Source organism: Notamacropus eugenii, chromosome 5, assembly GCF_028372415.1.
Source record: "Notamacropus eugenii isolate mMacEug1 chromosome 5, mMacEug1.pri_v2, whole genome shotgun sequence".
Classification (NCBI taxonomy): Eukaryota; Metazoa; Chordata; class Mammalia; order Diprotodontia; family Macropodidae; genus Notamacropus; species Notamacropus eugenii.
Genome location: NC_092876.1, coordinates 216,775,925 through 216,789,108, shown reverse-complemented (window position 1 = coordinate 216,789,108; position 13,184 = coordinate 216,775,925). Strand labels below are relative to the sequence as shown.

The window sequence follows — 13,184 nt, the reverse complement described above, 5'->3', positions numbered from 1 at the left end:
AGCGGCCGGGGGGCGGCGCAGCCGCGCGGAGCTGGAGCTGGAGCTGGGCTCTATCGCCGTCCCCGCCGCCGGGCCGGGCTCCCCGTAGAGGGCGCGGGAGACGGCTCCGCCCCGCCGCCCTTCCCCTCTCCCGGCTCCCTGGATCCGAGCCGGGAGGAAATGATGTGTTGCTGCCTGGTTAATCACAGCTCCAGACACTCATTGGCGGAGCTCTCCACTGCCACTTCCTTCTCCTCCTCCTTCTCCTCCTCCTCCTCCTGCTGCTGCTGCTCCTGCTCTTTGCAACCGCCTTCTCCACCTCCTCCTGCTGCTCCTGCTCCTGCTCCTGTTCCAGCTCGCGGGGGGAAGTTTTCTTCTTTTTGTAGACATCTCCTTCGCCTCCTCTCGCGGCCTGACTCCTGCCACTTAGCTCTCTTCTCTTGGGCTTTCCTTCTTCCTCCCATCCCTCCTGTTCCTCTGCACCTCTGGAAGTTTATTCCTGCAGCTCTTCTTCCTCCTCCCCCTCCCCGCCCATTGCTCTTCTCCCCTCCTCCTCAAACAACCCCCACCCCACCCTCCACCTTCTAGTGGCTGCTGCAAGCTTGCTTCTTGGCTAGAGATGTCGGGCTGAGGGCTGGGAAAGCCCCTGGCTCCGAGAGCATTGGCCCTGCGCAAAGCTCCATTGCAGCAGCCGCCGCGGCTCCATGGGCGGCTAGCCCCTAGTCCTTTACCCAGGGAGAGTTCCGGGGCTCGCCGGCTGCACCGCCCCGCCCCGCCCCGCACCACCCCCGGGGGCTGCCTGACTGTCCGCCCGCACCGCCAGGCTGGGCTGCGGCACTCCGCCTCACCTACACCTTACTCCGGGTTCCAGAGGTGAGGAGAGAATGACCTGCAGGGGCTGGGAGGTGATGGATCTGGGCGGCGGGGGGAAAGGGGGTGGCGGTGTGAGGGAAAAGCGAGGCACACTGTGGCAGTAAGGGTGGGTGTATGCTTCGCCCCCCTCATTCTCTCTTCCCTTCCCAAAGCCTGATACGCTCACAGTGCAGAGCTGGGAAATAGAGCTTGGGTGGGAGCTGAACTGCTGCTGGTGGGCTACAGGGAAAGGCAGAGAGAAAGAGACCCGAGGTGGAATGGTTGTTTGGCTTTCCCCTCCTTGTTGGGGGCCTCGGTGTGTGACTGCGACTTGTAGACGGAGCCCGGACGTGTATGCGAAGCGCACACCTTTCTGGCTCTGTTCTCTCTGTAGTAAAAGCGAGCGGTGAATCTGCCCCCACCCCTGAAATATCAGTCTCTTCCAGGAGGAATTTGCTGCTGGAGAGACAGAGCCAATAAACTCTGCTCAACTCCCTCCCTCCCTCTAGTTCCTCCTATCTGCAGTTTTAAAAGCTTCAAAGCCAGGAATGTGGGATTCATCTTCCGATCCCCAGAAGGCAAATGTGGTTACAGATGTTGCATGTTACTTTGCCAAGTTTAAAACCCTTCCTTCAACATTGTAACCATAACAGTAAGGAGAAAACCTTGGGCTCGCTTAAGAGATATATCTTTGGCTTGGAACTGGTAGATTCAGGAACTTCCGTCGGCTTCTAGACTAATTTAACTCTTTTCTGGTGGAGCCAAATATTTCTTCCGTATGCAAATCAACTCCCTTCTCCCCGTCTTTTTGGGGGAGTGAAGTGGGAGGGGGTGAAACCCATTGCTTTAGAGAAAGGTGGCACTAATGAATGGATACCCATTATAATACTAACAGAAAACAGTTATTGTTGAACATAGTCATTAATTTAGTTCTTTAAACCTCAACAAAGGGACAAAATAATACCTTTTTCATTGGCCTCTTGATATTCATGTCATTGAAATGTTACTCCTGGCTTTTATAAAAACCGTCCCATTAATTGAAACACAACAAAGTAGTTCTAACAACAAACCTAGGAAGTTTTGCCTCTACTGTACTCTTGCCTCTTCCCTCTCAGTATTCTTGAATAGGAAGGGGTCAAGATGGGGGTGACTTGAATGGAAAACCTTCAATAGAAATAATGTATTGTGCTCTGGCACAGACCAGTCCAGGTGGAGTGCCCGGAGTGGAGAGGCCCAGTAGAAATGAAAAGACTAAGAGGCAATGAAGGGCAGTGGAAAGGACATTCAATTTAGAGTCATGAATCTGTATTCAGATCTTGTCCATCACTTTACTACTTGTATTGTCTTGAATTATGTAACCTTTCTGGGCCTCAGTTTCCTCATTTGTAAAATTAGGAAGTTAGAATCCAATGTATAATTCTGTGTCTGGAGAACTCTAGAAGCCTGCTAGATTTTTTTTTTTAATGATTAAGGTCACATTCCTTAAATCTGAGGATCAAAAGCTCATTTTACACCAAAATGTAGGAATTAGTAGTTATCTTTTTGTGTCCGTTGGTTGTTCTGGAGGTATTTAAATCTGCAGATACCCAGTACTGATCACAAGACAAAGAGGTCTTTGGTTCTTAGATTTGGGCCACACATGGTCTTTTTCTGCAACACCAAATATAGTTAGAGAAAGTGTTTGTTGATAGTGGGAAGACTGAGAATTGTGATCTTTGGCAATTATTTTAAAACATTTACCAGTTGAAATGGGTAGTTTATGTAATCTGTAGGGAGGCCTAGTTAGCTTTCTAATTTAAAACAACATTTAGGACATGAATTAATGTTAGAATTAGATTGGGAGTGGGAAGATCCCTTGTTAAGGGAAGTTATTAGATACCCCTACAAGTGGGTTTTTGTTCATTCAACAAGCACTAAGCATCAGTGTGTTGGATTCTGTGCTAGACACTAGAGATACCAAATTCTCAAGTGATCCAGTTCCTGTCCAAGGAGGGAAAAGACTTTTGATTGCATTGTAGTACATATTTTTAATGCACTTTTTTTGTCTTTTTATCACCGTTGCCTGCCAAATATTAGACAATTAATAAATGCTTTTGGATTGATTACCACCATCTATAGTTGGCCTGTTAAATTATAGTTAATATTTATTTTTGCCCTAGTTCAAATTGAAGCAATTCCTGTGATAATAGAGATAGTCCCAACCTTGTGAGATTAGATCAATTAGAAATGACTATGAAAAATGATAGAGGTCTTCAAGGTCATCATGCAAAGACAGAATGAGGACCTCCCTATAGTAGAAGTAGAGATTTGGATGCCAAAACTCCCTATGCCTAGTCTGCTGGTGAATCTTTGCCTCCTAGATTTTGTCCTTGAACACGTCTGTATGCCATACCTTCCTTAAAGATTTCATCAGAACTACTTTGCGTGTACTAGATTAGCTGAGCTGCTTATAAGTAGAAGTCTTTTGATACAAATTACTTTGTAATATTGTAGGAGGACTCCAGATCACAGTTTAAAGCGATTCATTATAAGGATGAAACAAAATTTGATCCTAGCTGTTTTACTTTTGCCCTATATTCCCTTCCCCCATAACAATATAGCTTCCAAAATAGTAGCATGGTATAGTAGAGTGCACATCTCTAAAAATATAAATTGTAACATTCAGAGGCATCTAATGTAAATAGCCTGGATATTATTGGCAATTCTTTGTAGTGTATCATGGATCAAAGAACTTTCAAATGCTGATTTTAAAAGTAGTTTAACTCGGCGCTAAACAGCATCATTGGGAATGCAACACCAGTGTTTTAAGTCATTTGGTAAAGCTTTGACAGAATCAGACCAACAAGGCCAAGAAATGAAGCCACCAGACATTTTAATTGGAATCAGAGTCTCAGGGTTGTTTTTTTTTTAAAGCAAGTATTGGGCAGAGTGTCTTTATTCCTGGAAATTAATATTTTGAATTAGGTTTCCGGGTACAAAATGGCTTATTTGAACTCCTGGAGTGAAAACTTTGTATTTCTTTCTGTAGCTAAGGCCAGTTCCCAGAAGTCATAAATTGAAGACTTTCTGGAATAGTTCTTTCATTGAGATTGGACCAGGTTCTGCTCTTACCTGGCAACTAGGTGATATGGTGAATGGAGTACTGAATATGTAGTCAGGAAGACTTAACTCCCTGAGTTCAAATCTGGACTCCGATAGTAGTTGTATGACCCTGGACAAGTCACTTAACCCTGTTTGCCTCAGTTTCCTCATCTGTACAATGAGCTGGAGAAAAGACAAACCACTCTAATATCTTTGCTAAGCAAACCCTGCTGGGGTCATGAAAAGTTAGACACAACTGACTTGAACTGCTTAGATAGTTGTTATATACCTATACCCTCCAAGAATCAAAGGAGGAATGGCCTGGTGGACCAGGAGTTAAAGTTTTTGAGCCAATTTCATATCATTTAAATATGATGGCAAATCTTGTCCTTCAGAAGAAAGGCATTTGGGGTTGTACTTTTCCCACTCTGTGTGTGTGTGTGTGTGTGTGTGTGTGTGTGTGTGTGCGCACGCATGAGCGTGCGCATGCGCGCACGTGTGCATGTGCTCGTGTGCTTGTCCTTCGTTGCCAAAGAAGACCATGCCATCAGAGAGATAATGACGACTTGCATTTGACTTTGTTTTGAGTGAGGGAGGGCTGTGCAGGTCACCAGCTTCACTTCTCCTCCAGAGCCATCAGAATCCAGTGACCAGATATTCATCAGAATGACTGGAGATGACCCAGGATGAGGCAGTTGGGGTTAAGTGACTTGCCCAAGGTCACACAGATAGTGAATGTCAAGTGTCTGAGATGAGATTTGAACTCAGGTCCTCCTGACTCCTGCACTGGTGCTCTATCACTGCACCCTCTAGCTGCCCCTTCTGGTGGTAATAGAAAGCAATCATTAGACTTTATTGTGAGAAGTATCATGATCAGAACTTTGCTTTAGAAAAATCACTTTGGAGAACTATTATTCTACTCCACATTTTGTTATTGAGTAGACACAGGTTTCTTTTTTTCAAGCAATTAAAGAGATCCAGTAATTTCCTTTCTCTATAAAAGTCCAAACACTCAGTCAACTCCCAGCCTGTTTCACAGTTCAGTAATATTCTCTGCTACTGCTACTGTGGGCAGCCCTGGAAATATGAGATTGTGTATATATTCAGAGATTCTTAATTGATCCATGAGCATATTGTTTTCCTGGAGCCATGACTTTTCATTTGTTTAAATTTCTAGTTTCAGTATTGGACCCGTCTTCCACATTGTCTGTCCCTTAGGTTTGTTCAATTTGTTTGCTTTCTAAATTTGACCTTGTTTTTTTGTCGATGTGAGTAATACTTTATAATTTAGGTTCCATAGTGGATTTTGTGCTGAACCTTGGAATCCGGAAAACTTGAGTTCAAATCCTCTCTCACACACCAGCTCTGTTTATTCTGGGCAATATCTTAATAACCCTAGAGAGATCAGGTGATTGATTCACTTTTTTTTCTTTTTTTAGAAATTTTAAACTCATAAAGGCTTATGGATTTCTTCTTTGTGACATTTTCTCTAGCATCGTTTTCAAAGTTCCTTAGCATTTACAAACAACAAAAAGAAAAGAAAGAAAACCTGTGATCCTTTTCAGACAGCTAGATGTATCAAGTTCTGCCTCAGACACTTTCTAGCTGTGTGATCCTGTGCAAGTCACTTAATCTCTGTTTGCTTCAGTTTCCTCAACTGTAAAACAGAGATAGTATAATAATTGGATCAACCATATCTGGTTGTTGTTGGGGTTCAAATGAAAATATATGGAATGTGCTTTGAAAACTTTAAAGTACTATATGAGTGCTAGTTGTTATTATAATCAGTATTAATACTAACAACAAGAACCACAAAAATTAGCTTTGAGATTGTTTGGGGATCTTATGCAGGTGAAACTTTCTGAAGAATTTAGCTTGGTACGTGTGGGGTAAATCATGCCAAATTTAGTAGCTAAATCTCCAGAAGCTCAAATTTGGAGGAGTGACATGAAGTAAGAATTAGCCTTCGGAACTAGCTGTGTGAATCTGGGCAAGTCACTTAACCCTGTTTGTTTACGATTCCTCATCTGTATAGTGAGCTGGAGAAGGAATAGCACACCACTCTAGTATCTTTGCCAAGAAAACTCCAAATGGACTCATAGACAGTGGGGCAGACTGAAAAGATTCAACAGCTAGTCCCCATGCATCTGTTCAAGTCCTGTACCTATGTGCTGGAATGAAGGAATCCTTTCCTCAACCATCCAAATTCTACTTTTTTTTTGCTTTTCAGGAAGACCTCTAGGGCTGACTTTTACAACTTTCATTGATCTTTCTTCCTTCTTTGAATTCCTATAGTATTTATTATCAAAACCATCCATTTTGGATTTTCACCATTTACTCTGTGGCACAGGTTTGGGGCTTTTTTGTACAGTACTTGCACATAATAAGGACTCAGTCAATATACTATATCCTCGGCAATTTGAAGTTTTATACAGTTAAAAAGCTGTAAAGCTATATAAACTTTACTTTAACATAGTATTCCAAATAGTTTGCAATTAAAACTCATTACATTTACAATGCCTATGGCAGCTAGAACTTGGAAGACCTTTATTTTAATTTCTCAGAGCATACATCTGTGGTTGCTTGTAGAACTCTATAGTATCGGAAATGTTGTGAGGACTGAATAATGGGGATGGGGAAGAAAAATGAGAAACATACAGGACTGTAGGATCATCTACCTGGGACCCTGGTCCTTAGCAGCTGATTTGCTGGCATTTTCTTTTTCTAGAAAGGCAGAGGAGCAACCATTGACTGCCACCATGCTTATATAGTTACAGAGATGCTTTTCAAAATAAAATTGGGACTTTTTTCCTCCAGCCTGGGTTATTAAAAGTTATTAGACCTCTCTTTTAACTTAAAAAAAAATCTTATTGAGGAAGTGGAAACAAAATGACAGGAAGGATGGCATGTGGTTGGAAGGTTTAAAGCTGGGAAAAAATTGGAATGATTAGTAAAGAGGGTGGGTGGACACTGAGAAAAATCTGTCTTAGAGGGAAAAAAAGTTGGCAGTGAAAAGTGGAGAAAACTGTTGAGGATTGGAGGCATGGAAGGTCCTTTGAAAAGCTTTCGTGGATGGTTTTGAAGGATGCAAGTTTTTGGTTCTCTTCCTTTAATTTAGTATATCATCAAATTGCAGCTGTCGATGTGTTGAATTGGATAGTCTAAACCTGTGTACTCACTAGTTTCTTTTTTTGTACTATTATTTTCAAAATAATTTGACAAACATTTATTAGTCATTTATTCACTGTCTGTGCTTGGAGAGGCAGAATGTATGGTACAGTGGAAGATGGGCTGGACTGGTAGTTTATACTTGGGTTCAAATCCTGCTTCTGACACTTAGAGTCTTGCACAAATGGCTTGATCTTTTGGCTTTGGGTTCCTTTTCAGAAAAAAAGAGAGAAGGTTGGATTAGATGCTTTGGAGGTGCCTTTCAGCTTTAAAGTATGATCTTTTGTGGAAAACACTGATCTAAACATATTTATTAAAAAAAAAACAATGTGTAGTATATATGCTGGATATATTCTTGGAAGATACTTGGAAGAAAATCCCTGAAGGATTGGTCTAGGTTATTGAAACTAAGCAAAACTGAATTTTGACCCTTTTCTTTTTGAGCTTATGCACAAGTAACCCATATCCTATGGTGAGTTCTAAGGAAGAATCCCTGGAGTTTATATTGTAGAAAGCAATTGATGCTATTGAATGGGACTAGTTTGTAATTATGCACATTTGTTAATTGGAATGAGAAAAGTTTTTGTGGGTTTTCAAAGAAACTTTAAAGAAACCTCCAAGACTGTCTCTTCTAGGCCCTCACCCTGGTGCTCTCCTGGAAAAAGGGTCTTTGCCAGTCCCTTTAAATCAGATAAAGGTGACTTAAGGAGAGCTTTTCTGTATGTATGTTCAAGACTGTCACTTATTTCTTGAATTGTAGTGCAGCCAAAAATATCAAAAGAGGGAAAGAAGCCACATGTCTGTTTGTGGTGGTGGTGGTGGGGTCTACTTGAATTGTTAGGTGACTTTAATTAGTGCAGTGACTGAAAATTTGCTGAGTTGTTGTATCTAAGAAGGATGGGAGTTTGGGTAGGGTTGGCCATAGGTCTCTGTTAAATATCTCAAAACAGGGTACCTTGTATATAAGAGGCTTCATTTACCATATTTAATTTCCCATCAAAAAGTCATCTTAATCAGAGTAGGTAGTAGCTGGATTATTTTGCTAACTATATTAGTTTATATGTTACCAAAAATTTCTTTCTATTTTTTTAAATTGTCTATCCTTGGAGGGTAGGGAACCAAAATCACAGAAGTTCAATTTTTGATAACAGTTTGGGGTCCTGAGTGAACACCTGTTACAGTATCAAAGGCAGGTAGGCAGTCTGGTGAGTCATCTTGTTACCTGATGGAGATGTCTATCTCATCTGGCTTTACTCTGAGAAATCTTAGCAGTGTGATTTAGTGATTATTCAATTTAATTAAATCTAGTCATTCCAACTTGCAAGTTTATTTAGGACCTATTCTGTATGACGAGGGTTCCGAAGATGACAAAACAGTTCCTGCCTTCCTAGAGTTTATTTTTTTACTTATTGATTAAAGAATGCTTGATCTTTGGTCATTTTAGGTTAGAATTGCAGCCTTTTGAAATTTAGATTTATCTTAGCCTTATCTCCTTTACTAAAGCATTTCCTCCAACTCTTTGTCTTTCAGCATTTGACCCTTTGATTGGGCCATTCTCAAGTCTTCCATCCTATGGGATGTCAGTGGTCCATTAAAATTAGGACATTTCAAGCACAATCATGTGACTTGCCTAATATGATCCTGAAATGGGTAGAGTCCTTGTGAATCACTCCGAAAGAAATTTCTTTCCCACTAATCTCATGTTTAACCCAGTTATTTCCTCTTCATTAAGCAACAGCTTTTTAAATATTGCCCTTTGTGCATATAGTTTATTTTTTCCTTATGTACTTGTGAGACAGTAAAGGGTCATGGAAAGGCCATTGTACTAGGACTAATTAATCTAGAGTGCTGGGTCTAAAGTCTGGAAGATCAGAGTTCAGCCAGTCTCAGATACTTGCTAGCTGTGTGACCCTGGGGAAGTCATTTAACCTTCAGTTTCAGTTTCCTCCATGGTCAAATGGGGATTATAATAATACATACCTATAGAGGTTGTTGTAAGGATCAAATGGGTTAATATTTGTAATGCACTTTTCTAGCTTTTAAGCACCATATCATGACTAGCTATAATTATGGTTGAATTCTATATTTAGATCTTAAGTAAACAATGGTTCAAGCAAATTCCAACCTCAAATAAAGATAGAAATTTACAGGGATTATTACAGATTTCAAAGTATTTCACAAATAAGGATCACTCCACATTTTGGCTTTACCAAAGTAAATATTTGAATAGCTCAAGCCTGGAATACCACTGTTAATTTTATTCTTTCTCTCATGAATCATAGATACATACCTTAGAGGGCATCTAGTCCCACCCTCTCATATTACAGATGAGAAAATTTAAGCCTAGAGAGCTAGAGCGATACGACCAAACTCTCTTACACTTAGAAAAACTGTGAATTGAATATAGGTCTTTTTATTCCAAATTCGGAGCCCCTACATGGGGCCGGAGTCAGAAGACTCATCTTCTCAAATCAAATCTGGCCTCAGATTTTTACTAGCTGTGTGACCCAGGGCAAGTCAGTAGCCCTCTTTGCCTCAGTTTCCTTGTTTGTGAAATGAGCTGGAGGAGGAAATGGCAAATCACTCTAGTATCTTTGCCAAGAAAACCCCAAATGGGGTCATGAAGACATGATTGAAAAACAACTCATCAACAAACTCCAAGTGCAATCAATGTACTTTCTATTCCACCTGGTTCCTTCTTTTTCTTATCTTCTCAAAAAGTAGCCCCTTGGTTTCTTGTTATAAAGTTTTTGGGAATGTTCAGTTGGCCTAAGTAAATAGATCCTTTTTCAAGAGAACCTTTGTTTACTCCTTGTTTTAAAGAAAGGAAGAATGCTTTAAATGTAGAATGTTGTAGAATAAATGTTGGAAGATGACAGTCAGCTTATATAATATGGTAGATTCCAATATACTGTGGCTCCTCTCCCCTCCCAATAAAGTATCCGGTATATATGTCATTTCACAAGTTTTATATCTATTTTAGAATTAAATTATGATCTGAGAGTTGCACATTTTAGAAAATAGTTTTAATTTCATATCAGCTGAAGTTAAAAGATACTGAAATATATTAGATCTGGTCTAAGTGTCTCGTTTTAATTACTGATACATTTTCAAATCGCCTCCTATGATACATTGCTGATAGTTTGGACAGCTGTTGAAGCAGATCTTGAAGATTTGTTTAAGTTTTAATCATCAGAAGAATTCTGTGGAAAGTATATTTAAGGCAGCTCTACAGTGGATAGAATGCTGTATTTGGAGAAGTACTGAGTTAAAATTCCAAATCATTCCATCAAGTCATTTATTCCCTTTTAGTCTCAGTTTCCTCACCTGTAAAATGGGGATAATACCTTAGTATGGGTTTTTTTTGAGGATTAAGAGGTCCTACATAGTCTACAGAAATGCTAGCTGTAAATCGCAAACATTTTGAAAGTCACATAGGCATCGCGTGTTCATCTCATCTGTTAACTGCTGGAAGATGATCTAGATTTTTTTTTCCATCATCAAGCCAAAGTCGCTTTTTCCCCACTTATATGCTGTAAATGCAGGTACTTGACGCTTATGAGTATAGTTTGTAAAACTGAACATATAAAGAATAAAGCATTCCTTGTCCTCCAAAGTCTCTGCAAGGTTCTTATCTACAAACTTATTCTAATCAACCAAATGTAATTCCTTGTTTAGGAAAAAGTGGCTTCCTATCTTTGATGTATAAGGTAAGGTTAACAGCCATTATTAGGCCAGGTCTTCCCTGCTAGTCTTCACATCTCTGGTGCCTAATGGGATCCTTTAGAATCAACCCATGAAGGTAGGGGAGAAATTGGTATCTGTGATGGAAACACCAGCACACTCCTGAATATGTTATTAATAAATGTTTGTTATCTCTATTATAAAAATAGATAATGATCCCTAATATACTTGTCTATCTCAGAACATTTGCTGTGAATCTCAAGCAAGGTAATATAGGTAAAGAGTTTTTCAAAGCTTTAACTTTGAAGAGCTATGTAAAAATACCAGTTATTGCTGCTTTTATGATACCTCACTGGGGAAAGTATAAATTCTTTCCCTCCCATCTTTTTCTAAGAAACCTTATCTGTGCTCCTGTATTTGAATTTTGCCCTTTGTACTATTTTTTTTATTTGTTTTTCTGTGCTCTGCAGCTGCTTTGCACTCTATATACATACATACATACATACATACATGCATACATATGTGTGTATGTATCTGTTCTATAGGCTTAGTTTTGAAGAAAATAAATTCTCCACTCTTGGGTATTTATTAGGCACCTACTATATACCAGGCAGAGGAAGCTCAGTGGATAGAATATTGATCCTGGAGTCAGGAAGATGAGTTCAAATTCAGCCTTAGTTACTTCCTATCTGTGTGACTCTGGGCAAGTCACTTAACTTCTGATTGCTTGACAAAATGGATCCACTGGTGAAGCAAATGGCACACTACTCCAGTAACTTTGCTAAGAAAACCCCAAATGCTGTCATAAAAGGTGGAACACCACTGAAAAGCAACAGATATATCAGGCACTATGCTAAGCACTGTGGATACAAAAGAGACAAAAGATGATCCTAAGAAATTGTGACCAGCTGTAGTATCTTGAGGTCTTTACTTCTCTGTACAGTGAGCACAGTCTCAAAGAATTCAGAGTCAAATGAGGGAGACACCTTTCAAACAGTTATGAACAAACAAGATACAGACATGATAAACTGGAGATGATCAGTAGAGAGAAGACACTAGCAATAAAGGGGTTGGGGAAAGGCTTTTTGCAGAAAGACTTGCAGGAGGCCAGGAAAGCTAAGAAGCAAAGATGAAGAACCTTGATCCAGGCATGGGGGGCAGCCAGTGAAAATTCCTAGTCAAGAGGTCAGTGTTAGTACATGGGGTTGAGGAAGGGCTAGTAAGGTGGAAGAAGACTGAAGAGGTTGGGAGTGCCCAGGACATGAAGGGCTTTGAAAGCAAAACAGAATTTTACATTTGATCCTGGGAATAATAGGGAACCACTGGAAGTTTATTGAGTGTGGGAGTGAAATGTTTTGATCTGCCTTTTAGGAAGATCATTCTAACAACTGAGTGCCACACAGATTTGAGTGGGGATAGGCATAAGACAGGGAAATCAGCTATCAGCCTGTTGAAATAGTTCAGGTCTAAGGTAAAGGTGGCCTTGCCAAGTTTCTGAGGAGAAAGAAGAGTATGAGAGATTTCATAAAGGACTTGATGATACCTATTTGGATATGAATTGATGGGAGGAGGTGTGGATGGCATAGTAAACTAACCTGCCATTGCTTTATGGAGTTTTCCATCATTTTTGTCTTAAACAGAACCAATAGAAATTCTACTCACCTTTCTTTAAGCCTGGCATGCAAACTAACCATTAAGTATCTCACCCTGGAATTCTGATGCTCTGCATTTGAGAGCTGAATGGAGGCAAGAGATAGAAAGCCTTGTAATGCACTGAGCACCCTTTCTGGAAATATGGAGACATTTTGCCAAGACCACAATAAGGAAGGGTGAAGGGGGGGGCAAGGATAATTTAAATCGGGTCATGTCTTAAAAGGAAAAAAAAAGAAACCCTGAAGCCTTCTTTCAACTTTAATTAGCAACATAACAACACATTATAGGACAACTTTCTCTACCAAACTAGAGTCTGGTCGAGTGGTATCACTTTTGAAAGTCATGTCTAGGAGCCAAGTGTGCATTAGATTAAATTTTTAAAATTTTAATTTTGATGTTTGAGGGGTGGGAGGGCTGTCTAAGGATGAGCTTACTACAACAACAAAAAAGTTTTGACTGCCTTGCACCTTCTCACATTAAAATTTCAAACTGATGGTCCATTATGGATGGAGGCATTTTTTTTCATAGAAGAAATTTAAATGGATGAGTTAATGTCTGGTCATTGAATAACACTGTGTCATCCATACCTGTTTCCCTTGAGGGTAAAGGCCTAGCTTTCCTCTGTCTTCCTCTGGCTTTTCTAAAGTGATTTGAATTATTTCCTGAAATAATAGTATTCTGGTCTAACCATAAGTACAGGATGAATACTATACTGAGTCATAATAGGGAAGTGGATTCTGCAGACCCATTGTCTGTAGTACTCCAGC

General features: G+C 40.2%; 1 protein-coding gene across 1 annotated transcript in view; it reads left to right on the top strand.

Annotated features, from left to right (window-relative positions):
• Positions 1-259: 259 nt before the first annotated feature.
• ACVR1 (activin A receptor type 1) overlaps positions 260-13,184 on the top strand; it is a 158,112-nt gene continuing 145,187 nt past the window's right edge. Inside the window, exon 1 of the mRNA XM_072612035.1 lies at positions 260-852. The gene's annotated coding sequence lies outside the window, so the exon portion shown is untranslated. The remainder of the gene's footprint in view (positions 853-13,184) is intronic.